The following is a 20,240-nucleotide window of genomic DNA, read 5'->3' as shown; positions in this document are numbered from 1 at the left end:
TCACTAAAAAAACAAGCCGCTTGCCAGCCTCACGTGACGGAACAAACCCGGTCATCGGCTGCTCTGTGCCAAACATGTTTTCTGCGGTTAGCGTTCACCCCCCGAGGGGTGAATTGAATGAATCTACCCTGTTAACACTGAAATCAATAGTTCCCCCGATTTTCACCCTCCAGTGTTCTGTGAGAGCTCTGGACAAACTGTGAGTTGTAACAGCATGAGAAAGCAACATTGATCTCCTGACATGGTCCTGCTCTAGGGATCCTGCATGAGTAATGTGAACCCTCTATGGAAAAGCTAGACTGTAAATTGGAAATGACCAGCGATTGATTGATGCTCAGGACAGAAACAGGATCATTGTAATTTAGGATTGGGCAGTGTGGTGTAAATGTAATATCACAATGTGTTAACATGTTTTCAGAATACATTGTTTTCTTAGGTGTGGTAAGGTGTGTGCAGCAGACATGGCAACAGTAATGCTCTAAAAATGCTTTATGGGGTGGGCAGTATTGCAAAAAGTATATAATCCTTCTTAAATGTTTTACTATACATAACATACTTGCATTTCTCTGTGGCTTTAATACTTAGAAATTGTCTTGGAAAATAATGAAATCAATATACTAGTGCATCTCAAAAATATAATATCATTGAAGAATATCATAGAATATCATCCATTCTTCCTCCAGACTCTGATCCCTTGATTTCCAAATGAAATGTAAAATTTACTGATGATCAGTGATGGTTTGGAGAGTCATGTCATCTGCTGGTGTTGGTCCACTGTGTTATATCAAGTTCAAAATCAGTGCAGTGTTTTCCCGGAAAATCTTACAGCACTTCATGCTTCACTCTTCTGACAACTTTTATGTAAATGCAGATTTTATTTTCCAGCAGGACACTGCCCACACTGCCAAAAGTACCAATTGGTCTTATATAGTATTCTAATTTTCAGAGACACTGAAAGGATGGATCACTCAGGAGTTTAGTGGATTCCACTGTGGTACCTTTATTAGGATGCAGCATCTAGTCCAGTTGTTAATAACTAGCAATATTTACAATATGCACAGTAAAGAGTATTGAAAACTGTCATAATAGCAATTATCTAAGGTTATATTGCCCAATCTCTGCCTTGTAATGCTTACAGTTCCGTGTCCAGGACCCATTATACTCACTTGGACTCTCAACCTTTCAACCACAGATGAATGCTATAATAATAATAATAATAATAATAATAATAATAATAATAATAATAATAATATAATAGCCTAATAAATTATACACCTTTAATTTAAAAAATGAACATTTAATTATTAACACACCGTATTAATTCAGACACTGGAAGTGACACAACAGCTTGAATTGGAACGGCAGAACAGAATATCACGGCTGGCTGAAATGCACAGTGATGTTCATTGTAAACAAGCAAACAAACAAACATGTACACAAACACGCATGTTAACACAATGAGTGATATTGAGGTCAGCAAATGTGGAAACAATGTACCATGTAAATGAGCCATATATTGTATGAGAAGTTAATAATGTAATTATAATAACAGAGCTACCAACCACACTACAATACTAAAATGATTGTGCTCTTAATCTGGGGGCTCCACTTATTGATTTGGGGGCTCTACTTATTGATTGATACTAGAGGTGTGCCATTTCAAATGCACAAAAATTGATCACAATAAAAAAATCCATAAAATTAAACTGTGATGTTTTTGTGATTTTTGTTGCAACATTTACTTCATTTTTGTTACATTTTTATTTAGTTTTACTTTTAGGTCTCTTTTTCTTTTTTTTTCTTTTTTTGCTGCAGTAGTAGGCCTATATTCTTGAAAGTAATTAAAAAAAGTAAATGTTTTGTCATATAGCCAAAAATATTGTTATCGCAAAAATACATAATTATATTGTGATATTATTTTAGTGCCATATTGCCCACCCCTAAATGATACATGTAGCTGATTTTGTATCATGATAATATCCACAATATGCTCGAAAGTCCTTATTTTCCTTATAAATCCTTAGTTTTTATCTCCTCACAATAACAATATCCTGTTCATACTGCCCAGCTCTAATAAAGCGTATACTGTAGACTGCCCCATGAAGATCTGGCAGATGAAGGCAGCACAGAGAAGCACAGAGAAGCACATTGTGAAGCTGGAGCACTACTGTCCTAATGAGGAGGAGCCAGCGCTACAGGCCGAGCTCAGAGAGAGCCAGCAGAGGAAACGGCCAAGCAGAAGCCTTTCGGCCACCCTGCAGTCCCTCCAGCCTCGTCCAGCCGCCCATTAGCTACAGTCCAATCTGTTTTTGGAAAAGCTTTGGAAATGTTTATTCAGCCACGCCTTTTCTCCCTCCCAGCCTTCATCCGGGCAGCTGCTTTGGCCTGGCCCTGCGCCTCCCCCAGGACACTCTTCCGCAGTTGTTTTCCTTTTGTCTTGCTCTGTTCTTTCGAGGTCAAGTTTAGTCTCAATTGGCTTTTTTCTATTTCTTGGAGTCATTGGCCGTGTTTGCTTGAAAGCGGGTTTTTAAGACTGAATGAATCCTTTTTTGTAAGAGCTCTCACTTTCTTCCCTTCCCTTTCTGTCTGAACGTTGTGATGCAACACTTGCTCAGGATGAACAGTAATAGTCTCTCTCTGAATGAGATGGACTGGCAGGGAGATGTTTCTTTCAAGGCTTTTGGCTTTGGTCATTGTAGTAGTGCGGCTGGATCTGAGGGCCAAGTTTATAAAGAAAGAACAGAATACAGTCAGACTGAGATGTTGGCCTTGACTTGGAAGCTCTTTGGCTAATTCTTTTTGTGCTTTTGCTTTGTCTGATTTCTCTGTCCTTAATTGCTTTTATGTTGGCTGTTTTTCATGTGTGAGGTGTAAAAGTGTTTTTGTTAGCAGTTATAGACCAAGAGAAGTAAAGTATTTATGTTTGAGAGGTTTTCTAGCCGTTTTGGTCCTCATAAAAAGATTCACTTCATTGTGAATGATGGGAAATATCGATCAACTATGTATCGGTATTGGCTGTGAGAGATCAGAGATCGACCAATAATTTAGCCAAACTTCAGAGCTGGAAAGATGAACATACAGTATAGTTAAAAATTTTGAATAAGGCCCTTATTCAACCTCTGAATGGCAATAGTGACCTCACTCATATCTGCAGAACCCTGTTAAATCCAATGCTGAAATCATCTCTGTCTTGTGCCTTGTTATTTTTTTCTGTGTGTCCAAAACAATGTAAAGGATTTAACATAATTAACTGGATACCCCTCTTGAAAGTGGTGTCCACCACTCAGCTCATTACAGTAAGTGTATTAGCTGGGCTAATTCACACCACTAATGACACTATGCTCCACAGTTCTACATACATGGGATTACATGGGAATTCTTGGCTTTCTCAGCGGGTGCTTAGAGCCTGCCAAAGTTTTTGGTGATTTTTGGTGATTTCAAAAGCTGAACGATGAATAGTATCATCCCCCAGAACTCTGATTCGTCTATCTTTACTTGATGCTTGTATTGTTTGTTTGTTTGTTTGTTTTTTCCTCATTGAGGCCTTTGCTAATTTGCAAGACGAGGAAAGCTAGTTTCATTTGATAAAACATGGAAACTTTTCACAGCACAAATTCCATGGTAGCTAGCATTTACTGGCTGTTGTCTGAGGAAATGTACAGCAAACTATTGCCACACTATTTGCTGTGTAAGCTAATGTATTTTTATTTCAGTGTGACTTCCTGAATAAACCAGAAAAATGAGAAGTGAAATTAATGGTGTTGCTTGTAGCGTTTTTCTCTTCACTGTCTGTCTTTCAGCAGCTCAGCTCTGCTTAGAGCACTGAGCTGGTAGCAGTGAAATTATCTTAACTGTAACTATATTTGTCTACTGTGGGTTTAAATATCTAACTTTATCTTCTGAATGTAGGGGGGCAGCTTGTCTGTTAACTCAATGTTCAACCATCACTACTGTTTCTCTTTCTTCTCTACAGTGTCTTTCTTTCCCTTCTCTCTCTATCAGTTGCTCCCTTTCCCTTGGATTTTGTGGGAGGCCATGCATGTGATTCTCTGCAGAGTTGGCCCAGATTCTCATGTGAATTGAGTCTCTTTCTCCCTCTCTGTCTCTCTATTAGCTGCAGTGTAGCAGTATTTTTTATACTGTTTCAGATCTGTTTTAACAGTTTAATATTTAATATTATTTTTCTTTCTATAAATCTAGTTTATTCCCCATTATCATTTTATTATTGCATTGTGATGGTTCTTCTTTTGGACTAATCTTATGAGAAGAAACTTGCCTACCATCAACAAACTATCAAACAAATGATCATTGATACCAGTCAAGAGCAGGAATGTATGCAACATTAAGCTTTTCAGGCATTACATGGATTAAATACATCTTTGTGCAGGACCTCTGTAATGTTCTGCACTCTGTTTCTCAAGATGAAATATACTTTTACGTTTATTTGTTGGAATTTACAACATTTTAAAGTACTGCAAAAAAGAAGATCACCAAAAGCTCATGCATAACTGCAGTGAGAAGCTCAGAGTGTCATTAGCAGTGTTCGCCAGCTCTGTACTCTCAACAGAGGTATCTGGTTAGTAGAATTAAGTGTTTCTGGCAGATACAGGAACAACTGCACATACTGAGCATATTTCAAGACCACTTTAAAATGCTAAGTTTCTTTGATTCTACCAAATTAAAAACCTCTGGAATATAATCAAGAGGACATTGGATGATCACAAGCCATCAAATCAAGCTGAACTGCTTAAGTGTTTGCACTAGGTGTGGCACAAAGTTATCCAAAAGCAGTGTGTAAGACTGGTGGAGGAGATCACGCCAAGATGCATGAAAACTGTGAATAAAAACCAGGGTTATTCCACCAAATATTGATTTCTGAACTCTTAAAACTAAAGTTGTCTCTTTTTTTTTCCAGAGCTGTATATTTTTAGTGGTTATTCTTTATATTCTTATTTTAGTTAAGCAGCAGAATTACACTTTTTTTTCTTTTGTTGTTTTGTTAAAATCAAACTTAAATGAAGTTGAAGTTAAATGAAGTTTTTAGCAGGATGACAAGCAATCAGTAACTCATATCTCGCACTTGTGGTTATGCATTTTGAAAATGTAGTGATTTTATCAGTGGTGTTTTTTCAGTGGTGTTTTATCAGTGCTTTTCTACATTGTTCCTGTTGTTGATGGTGAGAGATACGGAAAGATAGTTAAGAGAGTTAAAGTTCTTTCATCTTTCTTCATGTCTGTTTCTGTCTTTGTGTCCTGGAATATTTCCTTTATCTGTACAGCTTGGGTACCCACTCTCTGTCTCTCTCCCTCTCTCTCCCTCTCCCTCTCTCTCTCTCTCTCTCCCACACACTCACACACTCGTTCTCCTTTGTGTTTAGAGTATAGGCCTTTGCATTTACTGCATGGTGGATCCCATGAGCCTGTGAGCTCCATTGTTGTGTTTCTGTCAGCTCATATCACAGTGAGGATACTGACCATAAAACTAGAGGAAGATCACAACTCTCTCTCTCTATATTCTTACTTTACGCAATGTACACTTTACTATGTAGTCCCTGGATCCTTGAATGTAATTGACACATTCTTGCACTGTACTTGGATCAGTGACTTGTGCAAAGGCTAGCAATTAGCTCATGTTAGTGGGCAGCAGCTACATCTCTATAACATAGCACATATGTGTGCAAATAGTGAATTAATGATGTTAAGCACAGAAATGGTTGCTTTCTTGGTGCTACAACAGTGTACATCATTTCACATGTTATTTTTCTGTGCTGTTAAGAGTAACTAGGGATAGTAAGGATGAAAAATAATATCAGCCACAATAGGAAAACGATTTATCTTGCACAAAATTAAAGAAAACCTTTTCTTGCTGGCTTAACTCAAAGCCTGAGTTTTGTTGCTCAGTCAATTTAATAAAAAAATTGACTTTCAAACTTTTAAGTTGGACGTTTTACAGTTCAGTATTTTAGAATAAAAAAAAAACTTTATTAAATTCTGCTTATATCTGCTCTCCACATTTGTAACCCATCAAAAATAACTGTTATATTTCTGTGTAATGTTAATCTAGAATTTAGTCTTTTGGTAGCAGATGCTTACAGTACAAGAAAAATATAGAGATGAAACTCAGCCCACAGTTTCCATGTTAGGACATAATTTTCTTATATGTTTAGAATTTTTAGAGCCTTCAAGTTTAATGCATAGTGTTATTATAACAGAGTAGATTTTCACACACACACATATATATATACATATATATATATATATATATATATATATATATATATATATATATATCTATATATATATATTTTTTTTTTTTTTATAAACAAAGGAGAAAATCCAAAGTTTTGAACAGTGATTCGAACAAATAGGGGGACACACAAATTGAGTTGACTGGTACAGCCCTTTTTTTTGTTTGACCAAATACTGAAAAGACAATTGCATTGTATATTGAACTATAATTTATTTTGAGTCAAAATGTGCTTTGTTTATGTCTGCTTAAAATTGTTGTTTTCACACAAAAAAATTAAGTCTTTTTTTAAAAAGTGGCAAAATTTATGTAAACCTGCAAAAAAAAAAGTTTGATATTTCGCCTTCAGAAAATGTGGCATTATTCCATTTTCCATTTTGGCCAAAAGTTTTCATTTCAGTGCATCCTGTTACTTCTAACCTTTTACTAATAATAGTAATAATAGTGATAGTTTAACTTATATCATTGCAAGGTCACATGCACAAGATTCATTCCCCAACCTGAACTAACTACTAGCACACCGCATAAGTACTCGATTTGAAGGCACGCTCCATCATCTCAGCCTATAAATCCCCCCTCATACGTTCTCAGACCACTTCCACCACAACCCCTCATTAGCATCACTCAGACCAGCATATTTTACTGAAGGCTGAAGAGCTGAAGAGCTTTGATCTGTCTGCTAAATCACTACCTGAAGCTTTAGTTATGCTGCTGTGATGTGAAATGAATACCCTGGATCTGAAGCTGTGTTGTAGTGTGAACAAATGTCAGCATGAACTACAGTAAAAACACACAGATTGCGCAGTATGCTTCTCGGCAGCTGGGCCTCTGGGAGTTGTGGCTAAGCTGTTAAATATGAGCGTCTTGCCCTTGTGGTTTCCCAGTCGTGTCCTTAACTGCTGGTGTTTTTAGTTTTAGTTTTTAGGAGCAGAGTATTTATTATCTAATGGGGGGGAGGTGGGGTTTATGATTGCTGTTGAGTTTCCTTGTAAGGGCTTGACTTGATTCTGTGTACTGTAAATGGTTAACAGGGCAGGTGTTTGTCGTCTGCCTGGTTGTGAGCAGTTGCTCAGGTATGGCTGATGTGAAGTTTTTTATGGTCCTTGAGGTGTCTTGGCATGTTTTCTTAAGTCAAGACAATAAGTGCACTTATGAAGTGGGTGTTTATTCACTGGTGGCTGTAAGTAATATTGCTGTTATACTCTTATACTATATTCCTGAAATTAATTAATTATTTTTCTGTTTTCCTATATCGGCAAGTATATCGTTATCGCAAAAATGCCCTGAAATATCGTGATATTATTTTAGTGCCATATTGCCCACCCCTAATGCAAAATAATAAAATGTAATGTGCCATGTAATGGCCATATGCCAAATCTAGGCATATGGCCAATGTTGACATTTCTAAAAGCAGAAATTATTGGTTGATACCGATATGATTACGATATAATCAACGTACATCCCTAAAAAAAAAGCAATTGTAGTTAATCAACCAAGTCATGCTTTGTACTGTGGTTAATATAGACTGGACAAAACAAGGCTTAAACTTCCCAGCTTTATTCACTCATTAATTTTTTTCCCTGACTGTAATATTGCCTATTGTGTTTGCTTTTGTGTATTATGTATTCTGCAGACTATTATTAATGAAAAGCTAATTGCTCTTAAAAGAGGTAAATTAGCATTATTATGTTATTATTATTAATATATTAGCAATGAATCATTTTTATATAGTATCTTAATGACATTAATATCTGTATTTATTTCTGGGCTAATATATTGTAAAAAATTGTTATCATCAGGCCTACAATTATGTTATCTGCAGTTGCATTTGTAGCTCTGCACCATAATTTAACATCCACACTTAGGACGTATAACATGTTTTTGATTCTTTATTAGGACCAGTAACTAGTGATTGATTATCTTGGTAGTCTGATATGATCAGCAATAATTTCTGCATGCATTTCATTGCTTTAAAATGAAAAACAATTTAACGTGGGATTTAAATGCTGTTTTTATGCCCAGAACATTAAGTTTCAATGTGGAAAGTTCAGGTATTTAGTGAGCAAATATGTAATCTTTTGTGTTTGGAAACGTTTGGAGACACAGACCAAGCAGAGTGTAAACTGTGTGAGTGTTTCTGTCCCCCGCAATAGTGCTCATATTGGCTCTCTATATTGCTTGATTTTAAAATTTCCCACTGGTTGTTCGTACTTGTCTTTTCTTCTCAGGCCTTTGAGAAGACCACAGTGCAGCTGGGGTAAGAGTCGTGTATCAGCATCTGTGGAGCATCTTGGGGTTAATTGCTTTGCTTAAGGGCAGAATGCCAGTGGTCAGAGCAAGGGCGGGAGCAGTGTTGGACGCTGTTCTTCAACTTAAAGGTCTTCAGCTCAACTGTTATCAGTGGCTTCTTGTGTAGGAAGAATCCTTGGCCTTATCTAGAGGCCTGTAAGTTCAGACCTGCTGAGTTTGGTTTATTTTTACTGTGTAGACTGAACTTACAGTAAGTTAGCCTTGTGTTTTTGTTTCAGGAAGGAAATCGTAGGCGTATAGGACTTTGTTTGGCAGTCATGTGCTGGATTGTACATTTACTTGGTGAACTGTAAGCTGTCCTGCACATCCATGCAGGCGACCGCAGCCTAGTTAATCTTTAGATTATCTGTGCAGTTTATGGTTAAACATCTGCCTGCCATTGGTGCATGTTTGAGGATTTGGATATTGTAGATTTGTGGGGTGTGTGTGTGTGTGTACATGTGCTCCCCTCCCCCCTTCTTCCAAAAGCCCAGTATGCCTGTCCTGCTCCCCCCACCAAAAACCCCCTTCAGAGGCCATGCTCCACTTCCAGTGCTCTGGCTAGCGGGCCATTAATGGACTGCCTGCTCATCAGCTCTCTCGGCTCAATTGCCCTGACACTGGAGCTGTGTGTGTGTGTGTGTGTGTGTGTGTGTTGTAGGGGAGGTAGAGTAGCACTTTGGGTAAAGTATAGAAGATCAGTTAGGGGTACTTTACTCTTGGCATATATATCAGTCTTTATCATTCCTTCTGAAATAACGTCAGTTCAAAACTTGACAAAAAACAAATTACCGGTTTAACACATTACAATGGCTAAATACAAATGAGTAGTACAAAACAATATAGACATCAATACATGCAGACATTTAAAGTTACTAAATTATTATTAACTATTACTATTAACTATTACTAAATACAATGGAATAATACAAAAACATCAGTCTGTCATTAATCTACACACTGTCTAAATATCCATTAAATTGCTATTTGGTACCTAAATACTGCGCTAAAATCTTTACAAATCACAGACTTTTTAGTCACAGACTAGGATTTAGCAAAAAACTGGAGATCTTGAAGGGTCAATATTTGCAAGACTGCAACTAAATACTTTCTGAGAGTATTTAGAAATGTATATAAATTTAAATATATATTTTATTATTTTTTTTTTATTAAAGTTTAATATTTTTTCCACACGTGGTATAAATGGAAAGACACATCACTTGCTCACTGCACAGCTCCACGAGTTTCTCCTCCTTTTCTGCACTCAATGAGAACCGTTTTTTCCAAACCATCGCCAGAGTCTCATCCATGTCCAGTTCCGCAAACCTTCCCACGCTTGCCTTGTGGCTATTGGTTGTTAATATTGTTCACGTCACTATTTACGTCAGCCAAGTCACGAGACTTACGATAATATTAAACACGGATGATTTTATCTGAACGCCAAGACGAGAAAAAGACTGACTGAAACCTTCAATTATCATTATCATTCAGCTGTAAGTGAACGTGAGATATATTTGAGAAATATCAGTTAGCTATGTATGGCTATTGAAACTGGAGAAGAGAAAGGTAAACTCTCTGAGCTAATTGGGAAGCAGTATAGTCTATATTAATATATATATATATAAACCTAAATGTCTCACTTTAAGTCTCGTATTAAAATATATTGATAATTCTTAATAATTCAATATATTCCCCAGCCCTACTGTACATCCTTATTCCCTACTTATGACACTTCATGTGTGTACATATTGTTAGAATATGGTTAAATGTTAAATTACAGGGCATCTCACGATATATCACGAGATATTGTACACGATAACTCATCATACTGTAATGCTGTGATACTCGATATATTGCAAAACTATTCTCTACGATACTTGACAATATCGATGCTACTGAAGTAGATGTAATACTCACAAATTGTCACATTTATTTGTGTCAGTTTCACAGAATTTGACAACCAGTATTACACACACCAGGTTTAAGCCTATTGATTTGATTAGTGGAGTGGTGGATTAATGGAGTAATGAAGAAATGACTTTAGTAAATCAAATGGGGAGAGTCTTAGGAAGTTTCAAAGGTCTATGTTTTAATAAAAATATATAAATTTTTGGTGATATGCCAATATGATGTTTCACAATATCTGTATATTGTCCCACCCCTAATCCTGAAGTGTGTGGACATAGCCGTGGAAAAGTCAGTAAATATTGACTGTTGCAATGTGCAGTACATCACATAATAGCTAAAGTGTACAGTATTCCTTTGTTCGTGTATCCAGGGTGCCGTGGGCAAGCTACTCTGCTTTATAGTATGATAAAAAGAGAGAGAGAAAGGGATGGAAAGAGTAGGAAGAGTAGAAAGATATGTGTTTGGGCAGTGGGGGGTTCTGGAGGGAGAGGTTAGTGGAGCTGCCCCTGCTGAGTGAGGGGCCTGTGTGGAGATGGTGGGGGTCGTGCTGTCCCGGTAGGGGCTGTGTGCGGTGAACAGCGGCCGGGCGGGCAGGAGGAATTTCTCCACATTCCAACCACATACCAGAGCTGGAGCAGTGGGCAGCGCAGACAGCACAGCACGCATGCCCTCAGCTCCCGATCCCACTCTATACACCTGCATCTGCATCTGCCACCTACACACACATGCATACACACTGAGGGACCAGCTGATGGAGTACAGAACTGATGGGAATTTCAGGATTTCCAATGCAAATTACTGATTGTATCTAGGCAGAGAATAAACTGGTTCATTGGGGAACACAATATATAGGTGTATTGACACTTCGGATTCTGACATCACACCCAACCATCCTGCTTCCTGGCCCCTGAGCAAGGCAGTTTACCCCAAGTTGCTCCAAAGATGCTGATACATGGCTAAACCCTCATTTAGGCCCGTCACAATTATTGCTGTATTGACTTATTTTTCAATAAATAGACATTATTTCAATAATATTTGCTGACCATAATATCCATTATGGCTGCTTGCAAGTTTGTTTTTATATGAATTGATTTTACCAGTATTTTAGCCAAATATTGTAGCCAGTAAATCAGACCAAACGACCATATTGACCATATGCCTGTTGGACACAGATGGAATGTGGGCTCAGACATCTTTAACCAATACATGCACTGAACACACGCAGTGATGCATACTGTATAATGTGTCTGGGGCAGTAGGCAACCATATTGCTACGACGCCTGGGGAGCAAGTAGGGTTAATATCAAGTAGTGCTGGACGATTTATATGATTAATTCAATTAATTCGAATTACAGTTTTAATGTGATTTTCAAAATGGAGTAATCACGGTTTTACATTTAGACATTTTATCTTTTTAATCTAAAATATCAGAAAACACTACTAATTTCTGAAGTGTTTACCTATAAGTGTCTTACCTAGGTTACCAGTTCCTCCCACAGACTAACGTGAGCATATTTTCTAAACATTCTGCTCTAAAAAACACTCAAACACGCGGTGGGATAAAGCATATATTTAGCTAGAAATAAAATCTAACATTTCTAAAAACAGCAGTGTCATCGCTCTCCGGTGAGGATCCGTGATTAACTGTGGAAAACAATAATAATCTTTTCTTCAAAGTTTCTTTTGTGACCTTTTTTTTTTTTTTTTTTTTACAGGTAAACCTACTTTTTAACCATTTCTTTGTCATCTGTAGCTTTATTTTTAGTAGAGGGGGAAATTAATTAATTGGAATTTTTTTTAGGCCATAATCACCCAGCACTATTCTCAAGGGCCCCGCAGCGGTTTTGCCAACAGCTTGCCAAACTCACATCTCAACACTGTCAACAACCTGGTGCTCTGACCCCTGAGCCATTTGTTGTTTCAGTATATTAAATGTAGTAAATTACTTTGAAAACTGCTTATCCATATAATGAAGAAATGCATAGATTTTCAGTAATTATTCTACGAAACTTTTATATATAGAAACGTCTGTGGATCAGTCCCAACAGTTCAGCTTCGGGTCTTGTGCTCTGCATCCCTCGTGCACCATCAGTAGTTTTGCTTTGCACGCAAGTGTGCAGTAAGCAGTTCACTGGTCTTTGCCATGTCTAAACAAAGACATCGTTATATTAAGATGGGAGATTCAGATTGCCTCCGAAAATAAAAGCCCAAAATAAAAGCTATTTGGAGAGTACTACCGTCATGTGCTGGCCTTTTACAGCTGCAATTCAGGACACATCCTAAAGTATATCATCACTGTAAAAGTGAACCTTACCCCGCTGACACAGGGTCGAGTAATTAAAGGACGGTTAGAATAACATCAGTGTTTATGTGCTGCTGGACTTGTGCTGCTGGACTCTTGGCATGAATTTGACTTTGTAAAGGTTGAAGTAGGGGAGGGTTGGATGAGTTGCAACATGCAGTACAATGATGGGCTTTCATGCAGTTTTCCATTGTTTATCTATGGGTTGGCCTAATCCTGACCCAAAATATTGTTGCTAAAGTTTCTGAATTTATCACACTTAAACCTTTTGTTCTGTTGGATCTGGACCACCCATGTTTAGAGTATCTAGAGTAGTGTTTTATTGTTTGCAGGGCTAATGCGTCCTTGGCTTGAATTATTTTTGGATACTTAAATTGTTACTTTCTATTGTGGAAAACTACTGATGGATGATTCCTTAGAAGAACCCTTTAGCATTGTTTGGTTCTATAAAGCACTATGTTGCAATATGTTGTTTCTGCAGTGCTATTTCAGGTGGATATAGGCTCAATTTCTAGGCCTGTGTCTGTATTGGAAATGTGTCTGCGTCTGTGCTGGAATTAGCAGATACATTATACAGGATGTCCAAAAGTTTGTGTACACCACTTCTAAATCAATGCATACTGCTACTTAACGATACAATTGGTTCTGAGACAGATTGCATACACACACACACACACACACACACAGTTGTCTGGAAACCACTTGCCAATAGAGTAAAACTCTCTGGATTAGATTGTCATAAATCTATTAGACTCATGCTTAAAGCCAGACTTCAGGATAGTGGCAGTCTTTCCTGGAGATCATTAATACCGAATAAACCCCTTTTGGTTTAGTTTTCATTTAGTTTTTTTGTAAGAAACTATGAATGAGCAGGTGTCCCAATACTTTTGTCCATACAGAAAACATAATAGATAATGGATTATGTCACATACTGATGGATGCCTAATTGCAGGGAGCATAACAGTTACAGTGTATAGGCTGTACTGTACAGTATGTTAAAATGTTGTGCTCTGTGGAGGGTAATGTGTAGCTGTGTAGGTAAATAAATAAACAGGGAATAATATCTCTGTCCTTACCGAGTTCACCCTGTCACATATTCTTGCTTTCATGCTAATCATAATGTGACGCAAACAGCTCTACTAGGCTTTGATGCTTGCAAGATAAGCTGACGCCATTGCTCTAAACACACATCACATGCTGTCTGTTGCAAATAGCCAAAGATGCCTGTACAAATATCCTTGTTTCATGACACATTTTGAGCATTTTGTAGGTGTTTCCCAATTTAAATGTTTATTTAGAAGTTTAAGAGTTCTTCAGTTTAAAACTGTGCAGTAACCTGATATAGTGATTTTGAGGAACTCTTGAAGAAAACTTAAGGTGCTTTAATTAGTATTTGTTAATATATAGGTTTGTTTTTAAGTCTTAAACTCTTTTCAAATCTATTTCCAGGAGAGTTCTAAAGATCTAAACTCTTAGAAGGTTTTCGGCCCTTCTAATGCTTTAGCATTGTGGGTTCTTATGGAGGTGTCAGTACCGGTTAGGAGGCTATTCCACAGCTAGCTCATGTTACACGTAGTTTCCTCTCTCTGATTGTAATCTGTTGGAATGGCGTGAAGCATTTCCAGTCTCTTCAATGCCTCCATAGTGCTCTAAGGCAAAGAAACCTGATTTACTTAACTGTTGCAGTGGACATTTATACTGGAGCCTTCAACCATGCTTGTCCTACTTATTTTACCATGCCTTTTAATACCCATTGGCAGGGAAAGTGGTGTACGGTTTCAAAAAGAGCCAAATGACAAACATGCGTCTTTCAAAACTAGCTGGACGAGCCCCAGCTCACGCTGCAGTTTAGCAATGGCCAGCGGAAGATGAAAACTGCTCCTTTTGTTGTTGGGGACAGTGCGGAGAGCGTGATGTGTACATGCGTGCTGCAGGATGTCGGTGCCTCTCTCAGTTCCCCAGAACGATCTTGGTGGGGGGTGGGGGTGAGGAAGTGCACATTGTTCACACCCTGACCTCTGCACAGCCAAACCCCCACTGGTGTTTTGAATTTGTTTCACAGCAGGAATTAGGATTTCATTTTTCTTAATCCACTTTTTGGACCCAAAACCCAAACCCCAACTCGGCCTGCTTCTCCTCCTCTCGCTATTTACTTTATTGTTGACTTTTTCCTGCAGTTTTGCGAAGGTGGGTGCTCTGAAGATAAAGCCTGGCTTGTGTTTTAGAGGAGTAAATTCCCTGTCTCACGAGATCCACCCTTGCACGGAGGCAAATATGTGTGGAGGGGTGTGTTTGATATGGAAGATAACATTGAGTCCAGCAGAATTCCCCTTCATATTAGCCTGTCTGCTGGGCTAACTCCCTCTAATCGAAACCTGTTGCAAATACACATTGCTAGTTTTCCTTTTACTCCCAGTATGCAGTTTGTGTTTGTTTTTAGTTTTGGACTTAAACTCTGACATTAATGCTGCTATCAAGTAATGGAAGCTTTTCTATTCTATTCTTACATTTGTGTTTGTGCATAAATCTTTACACATTACATTTAAGTTGATGTAAAAATAATTCTATTTAAATCAAATCAGATATTGAACATTGTATGACATCTGTGTAACTGGATAAACGTACTACAACATGGACAAAAGTATTGGGACACCTTCTCATATATTGTGTCTTTGAATATTTAGGATATTAAAAAATATTCTATTCAGATTTTGCTGGAGTAAAGGCCAACATATGCTTCTGCGGCAAATCTACATCCCTACTATGCTGTAGCTTACACCTGGCTTTAGGGATGGCTTTCATATTTACTGTATCTGTTCCAGACAGTCCTAATCTAGTCCTAATTAGCAGTAGTTCTCTACACAATGACTAGACAAGCTGTTTCTGTGCATGTATATGTGTGTAAGCAGTTTATACATGTTTGGATGAATGTTACATAGTTGAATTTAAGAGTAAACTAGGACAAAAAGTTCAATGTATTTAATATCTTGATGTTGATGTAAAACGAAATGAATATATATATATATTTTTTTTGTAAGTTTCTCAAAGGTTTTTAAGCACTTTGCTTGCCTTTCAGTAGTTTGGTCTTTGCTTTCACTGTGGACCTCTGCCTCGCTCTGCCTCCAGCCTAGTTATGTCACATGTAAGCACACACTAGAGAGTGAAGAGCTCCCTCTGTTAATGCAGCTGGAGTTTGCTGTTGTTTACAGTATTATTGCAGCTCTTACAATAAGTTACCATGTGTTTATCATAAACTCATATATTGCGATAACAATAAAAGTGTACGATTTATCCTACAGTCCTAGCTAGAATCTATAGTATCTTTTAACTTTTGTCAACTACTTTTAGGGTCATGTAATGTTGTTCAGTGTGTTTGTTTTTTGGCCGTATTTGGCTGTAATTTTGCTGTGAGCATCTTAAATGGGCCTCACCAGTCCTAACCCTGCAGTTCCCACAGGGCTATTAAGCTGCATCTGAATGATTTGCTAACTCTGTCTGCTCAGCCCAATAACTTTAATGGCCCTGGATCAATTTTTCCTGCCCTGCACACCACAACTGGAAATGCCAGGAGCGTATATTTCCAAGATTTGAGCCTCCTCTTTTTAGATTAATAGTGCTCTCATGCCACGACTTGTGACATACAGTGGTTTATGCAGGACATTTGTTCCGACCGTTTGATAGGCTCTCGGCCTTCGTTGCATAAGCCCGATGGGCTCGATATTGCTGCGTCAACCACATCTCTCGGAGGCGGCTGGGGAAGCTGAAAGGAGGCCTTTATGTCTCGGAAGGTCTCATTAGACGCAGGGTGAGCTTGACTTTGACTTCCGCAGCAGAGTCTTTCAGCCGTTGCTCTGTTTGCTCTGCGGTTCTGCGCTCTCACCTGTTCACACTTTTATGGTGTGTGCTGACTACAGTGATGCCTGGAATGATGAATGAAGCAGCATTTCAAACAGCCAGTTTATAAAATCAGAAGCAAACCGTACAAAAGACCTTGAGACCTATCTACATGTCTTTTTTATGTTATAATGCATACTTTTTTATAATGATGAATTGCTGTATTAATACTAAAGACTTCCAAAAGTTTTCTACAGTTTACTTCAGGATTTATGGTGTGCTAAAGTAAACAGTTTCAGTTTTGTAGAAACATGGCTGCACAGCTATCTTATTCATGAAACACGCTTTCATAAAGATAAGCATCTGAAACTGTTGGGGCAGTTGGCTTTTATTGACTTTTAAAGTATTTAAAGGCAAGAGCTTACACCTTTTCTGTAAGTGTGAAATGTTGTGGTTCTGCTCAGGATCAAATTGCAGAAACTAGAGGTCTGATTGAACTTATATTGCTTATTTAAATAGCCAGGTATTTGTTTTTCTATTTAGTATTCAGTTGATTACATTTTTTTGTTGGGTCTTCTCAGAGAAAAGTCTACAGTGAGTGTGCTACGATATGGAGGTGTAACAATTTTCATCTTAAAAGTGATTATTAAACTCATATACTGTATTTTTAATACTCTATAAGGCTCACCGTATTTAAAACAAGCTATGTGGGATGAATCACTAGCTAATAGCACACTTGCTTACTGAAACACTCAGGGTTCCTCAGTGTAGTGTGGTTGGACGGTATTTACTAGTGATAACACTGCTGTTAACTGCAACAAGCGCTGCTGCTAAACACGCTTAGCACTACTGCTAACCCCTCTGTTGAAAATATTGGAAATCTAAGCTTACTGTAAATAAAAAAATCAGGAGAGATATGTGTAAATATAACATCCAGCGCTTGATTGGCCTCAAAATAATTATAATTTTTTTTGTAAGAATTGCAGTTTTGTATACTTGGGCACTTTCCTCTCCTTCCCTATTAGAAGAGAAAAATAGCCACAGCCTTGTTCCTTACTATTGTTGCTTAAACTATACCTTATCATTTTAGCCTTATGCATGAAAATGGATGAGAAAATAGACGTTGATTGATAATGTACCTTATAATACGGTGCGCCTTACAGTCCATAAAATACATTCATGTGTATATTCATTTAAATAAATTCATAGTTATCCAGGTATCACTTGATAATTAAGTATGCCATGTTGTGCCACCTGGAAATTCTGAGCTGTATGTGTTTTTGTGCATGGTATTGTGGTAACTTGCCCAAAACCAAACCAAATTAAACATTTGGCCGAATTTTAGGCATAAGTTTCTTGTAGTAGTGCTGTTCTAGTCAAATATTTACCTGAGCAGGCCATGTTTTGACATACATTTACCTCAGTAAAGTTCCTCAAGTCACATGTGAGGTAAATACACACAGAGAAATGCAGCCAGACTTCTGGTAAACAAACAATTGCTAAGGCTAATTTAGCTTAGCTAACATTGACTATCCTAGCTTAGACTTCCCAAGCCTTTTCCGAGTCTTTCCCCTGTTGCTCTGCAGCTCTACTCCCTCGCCTTAGGAATGCAGCGTAATGTAATGCGGAGGTAATAACGTTAAATTCTAGTGAGAACTGAACCACAGACTTTATGTTCTGTTCACCTCCCCTTTGGGTGTCAGTATCAGCGCACATACTGCTCAGTCTGAACATCAGTATTGACTCCACACATCTGCTGGGCTCCACTGAGAATCCTTTAGAATGTGTTTAGACTGTGCGTGTGTTTGCTAATGTTTTGCTTTAGCTTAGCATAAACAGCCCTGTACAGTGTTTCCTAAATCAGAGCAGGTCAAGTGCACGTTTACTGATCGGAGGTCATTGTCCTAGCATGTCTGTAAGTATACACATGTTGGGAAAGACCCTTCTTTGGTGCACTGTTGCTGGCTAAGATTTCACAACACACCTGCTTTTCTTGTCTTGTCCAGTTTTCGGTTTTGGGTAGCTTAGTGTTTTTATGTGGATGCGGATGTGGCTTTTTGATAGGAGATATACCGTATATACAGTCATTTTGATTTTAATTGTAGAGGTCTTCCTTTGTTATCATGTTGACCTGTAGTATATATTGGCTTTGCATTTGCATTTACATTACATTGGCTGAGGTATTTTTTTTTTATTGTTTAACGGCTGAGATTGGAGAGTGTGGGACTGTTAAGTCTGTGTAAGAATGGAGCAGCTCCTCTATTATACACTGTGCTCTGATTCCACTGTCCCCTCCAGCAGAGAGCTGCTGATTGTGTGAACCGTAACCTGAGAGCTGGGAGCGGTGTGGCCCATGAGAAAAGGTGTGTGCAGCCAACAGTGTTTGTGTGCATGTGTGTGATTTGTGCTTGTTTTTTGTACATTTTCACGACTGCAAGAGTAACCCGTAAAGTTGGAGAGCTTGTGAAATTGTTAGAAATTGCTTTTTAACAGAACAGAATTGCTTTCTTACTTTTTTTGTAAATATTTAAGTAAATGTTTAAGTTTAGGGAAATTATTTGAGGGTCACTCAATGTTTAGATTGAACCAAACTCTGATAATACATTTAATAGTAATTGTAAGTGGTGGTGCAAATTAACAGAATCAGCTGTGAGTTGTAATTGCTTTTAGCTGATGTCTATAGTAATTTCTTAAAACGTGAAACGTGTGTAAAATATATAGAGCTATATACACATCCTGGGATTTTTTTATTTTAATGTCTGTGTATGTATCTGCAATAAATTTGTATTAATGTACACGTGTGTACCTCCACACATGCATTGTTAGTTTGGCCCATGTGTGTGTTGGTTAGTGTGTGTATGTGTGTGTGTATGTTGGTTAGTGTGTGTGTGTGTGTGTATGTGTGTGTGGTGCAGTCTCAGCTTACGTGGAGGTTTGAAATGGATTCTCAGCCGCCGGCCCTTCCACGTCCCACCTGCGTTCCCACAATGCCCCTTTGTTCCTGGCCCATGGCACTGTGGGATAGCTGTTATTCGAGAGGCGAGGGCTGGTCACCACCGACTTTTTCATTCAGAGTAAAGATGGTAAACTCCTGCTATCTGGTTTCATTGTACCCGAGTCGGGCTCTGGGGAGCATGTGGGAGCGAGAGCATTCTGTGCTTATCCACTTTGTTTGCTTGCACTCCGTGTACTCGCGCACTGCGGTTAACTCTGTGCACATGCTGCTAGTGAAAGGTGCTGTTTTAAATTTAGTTTTAAGTCCCTTATAATCCCTTATTGTGCTTCCAGTGGATGGGAATAAAAGTGCTTTCAACAGGCCAGTCAGACTGCATCTCACATTCAGGCAAAAAAAGGAACAAGAGCTTTGGAAAGTGAAGTGTTGCAAGTGTTTGTTTTGTGAGAAAAGAAGAAATTCCAGCGAAAAATGGAAGTTTATGGCCTGTTGGGCTGACAGAACATTTCTTTCAGTCCTCCGTTTTAAGCTTAAGCATAATTTTTTCCATAGTTGGATTAAGCTACTTTTGTTTAAGAGTTTATATATTAAGTAGGGCTGTAAGATTAGCTATATTTGTATTGTTATCCAAGCTAAACAAAGTGCCAAAAAACATTTGAGAAGCTTAAATTAATTAACTAATTAAAGCAATCGATTTCACATCAAAA

At 38.1% G+C, this 20,240-nt stretch overlaps 1 protein-coding gene across 3 annotated transcripts in view; it reads left to right on the top strand.

Moving 5' to 3' along the window:
- map3k1 (mitogen-activated protein kinase kinase kinase 1, E3 ubiquitin protein ligase) overlaps positions 1-20,240 on the top strand; it is a 63,455-nt gene that overhangs the window by 13,273 nt on the left and 29,942 nt on the right. The gene's annotated exons all lie outside the window — the stretch shown is intronic.

The sequence above is a fragment of the Astyanax mexicanus genome, chromosome 20, assembly GCF_023375975.1.
Source record: "Astyanax mexicanus isolate ESR-SI-001 chromosome 20, AstMex3_surface, whole genome shotgun sequence".
Taxonomy (NCBI): domain Eukaryota; kingdom Metazoa; phylum Chordata; class Actinopteri; order Characiformes; family Acestrorhamphidae; genus Astyanax; species Astyanax mexicanus.
Note: the sequence above shows the minus strand (reverse complement) of the source record. Positions and strands in the feature narration are given on the sequence as shown.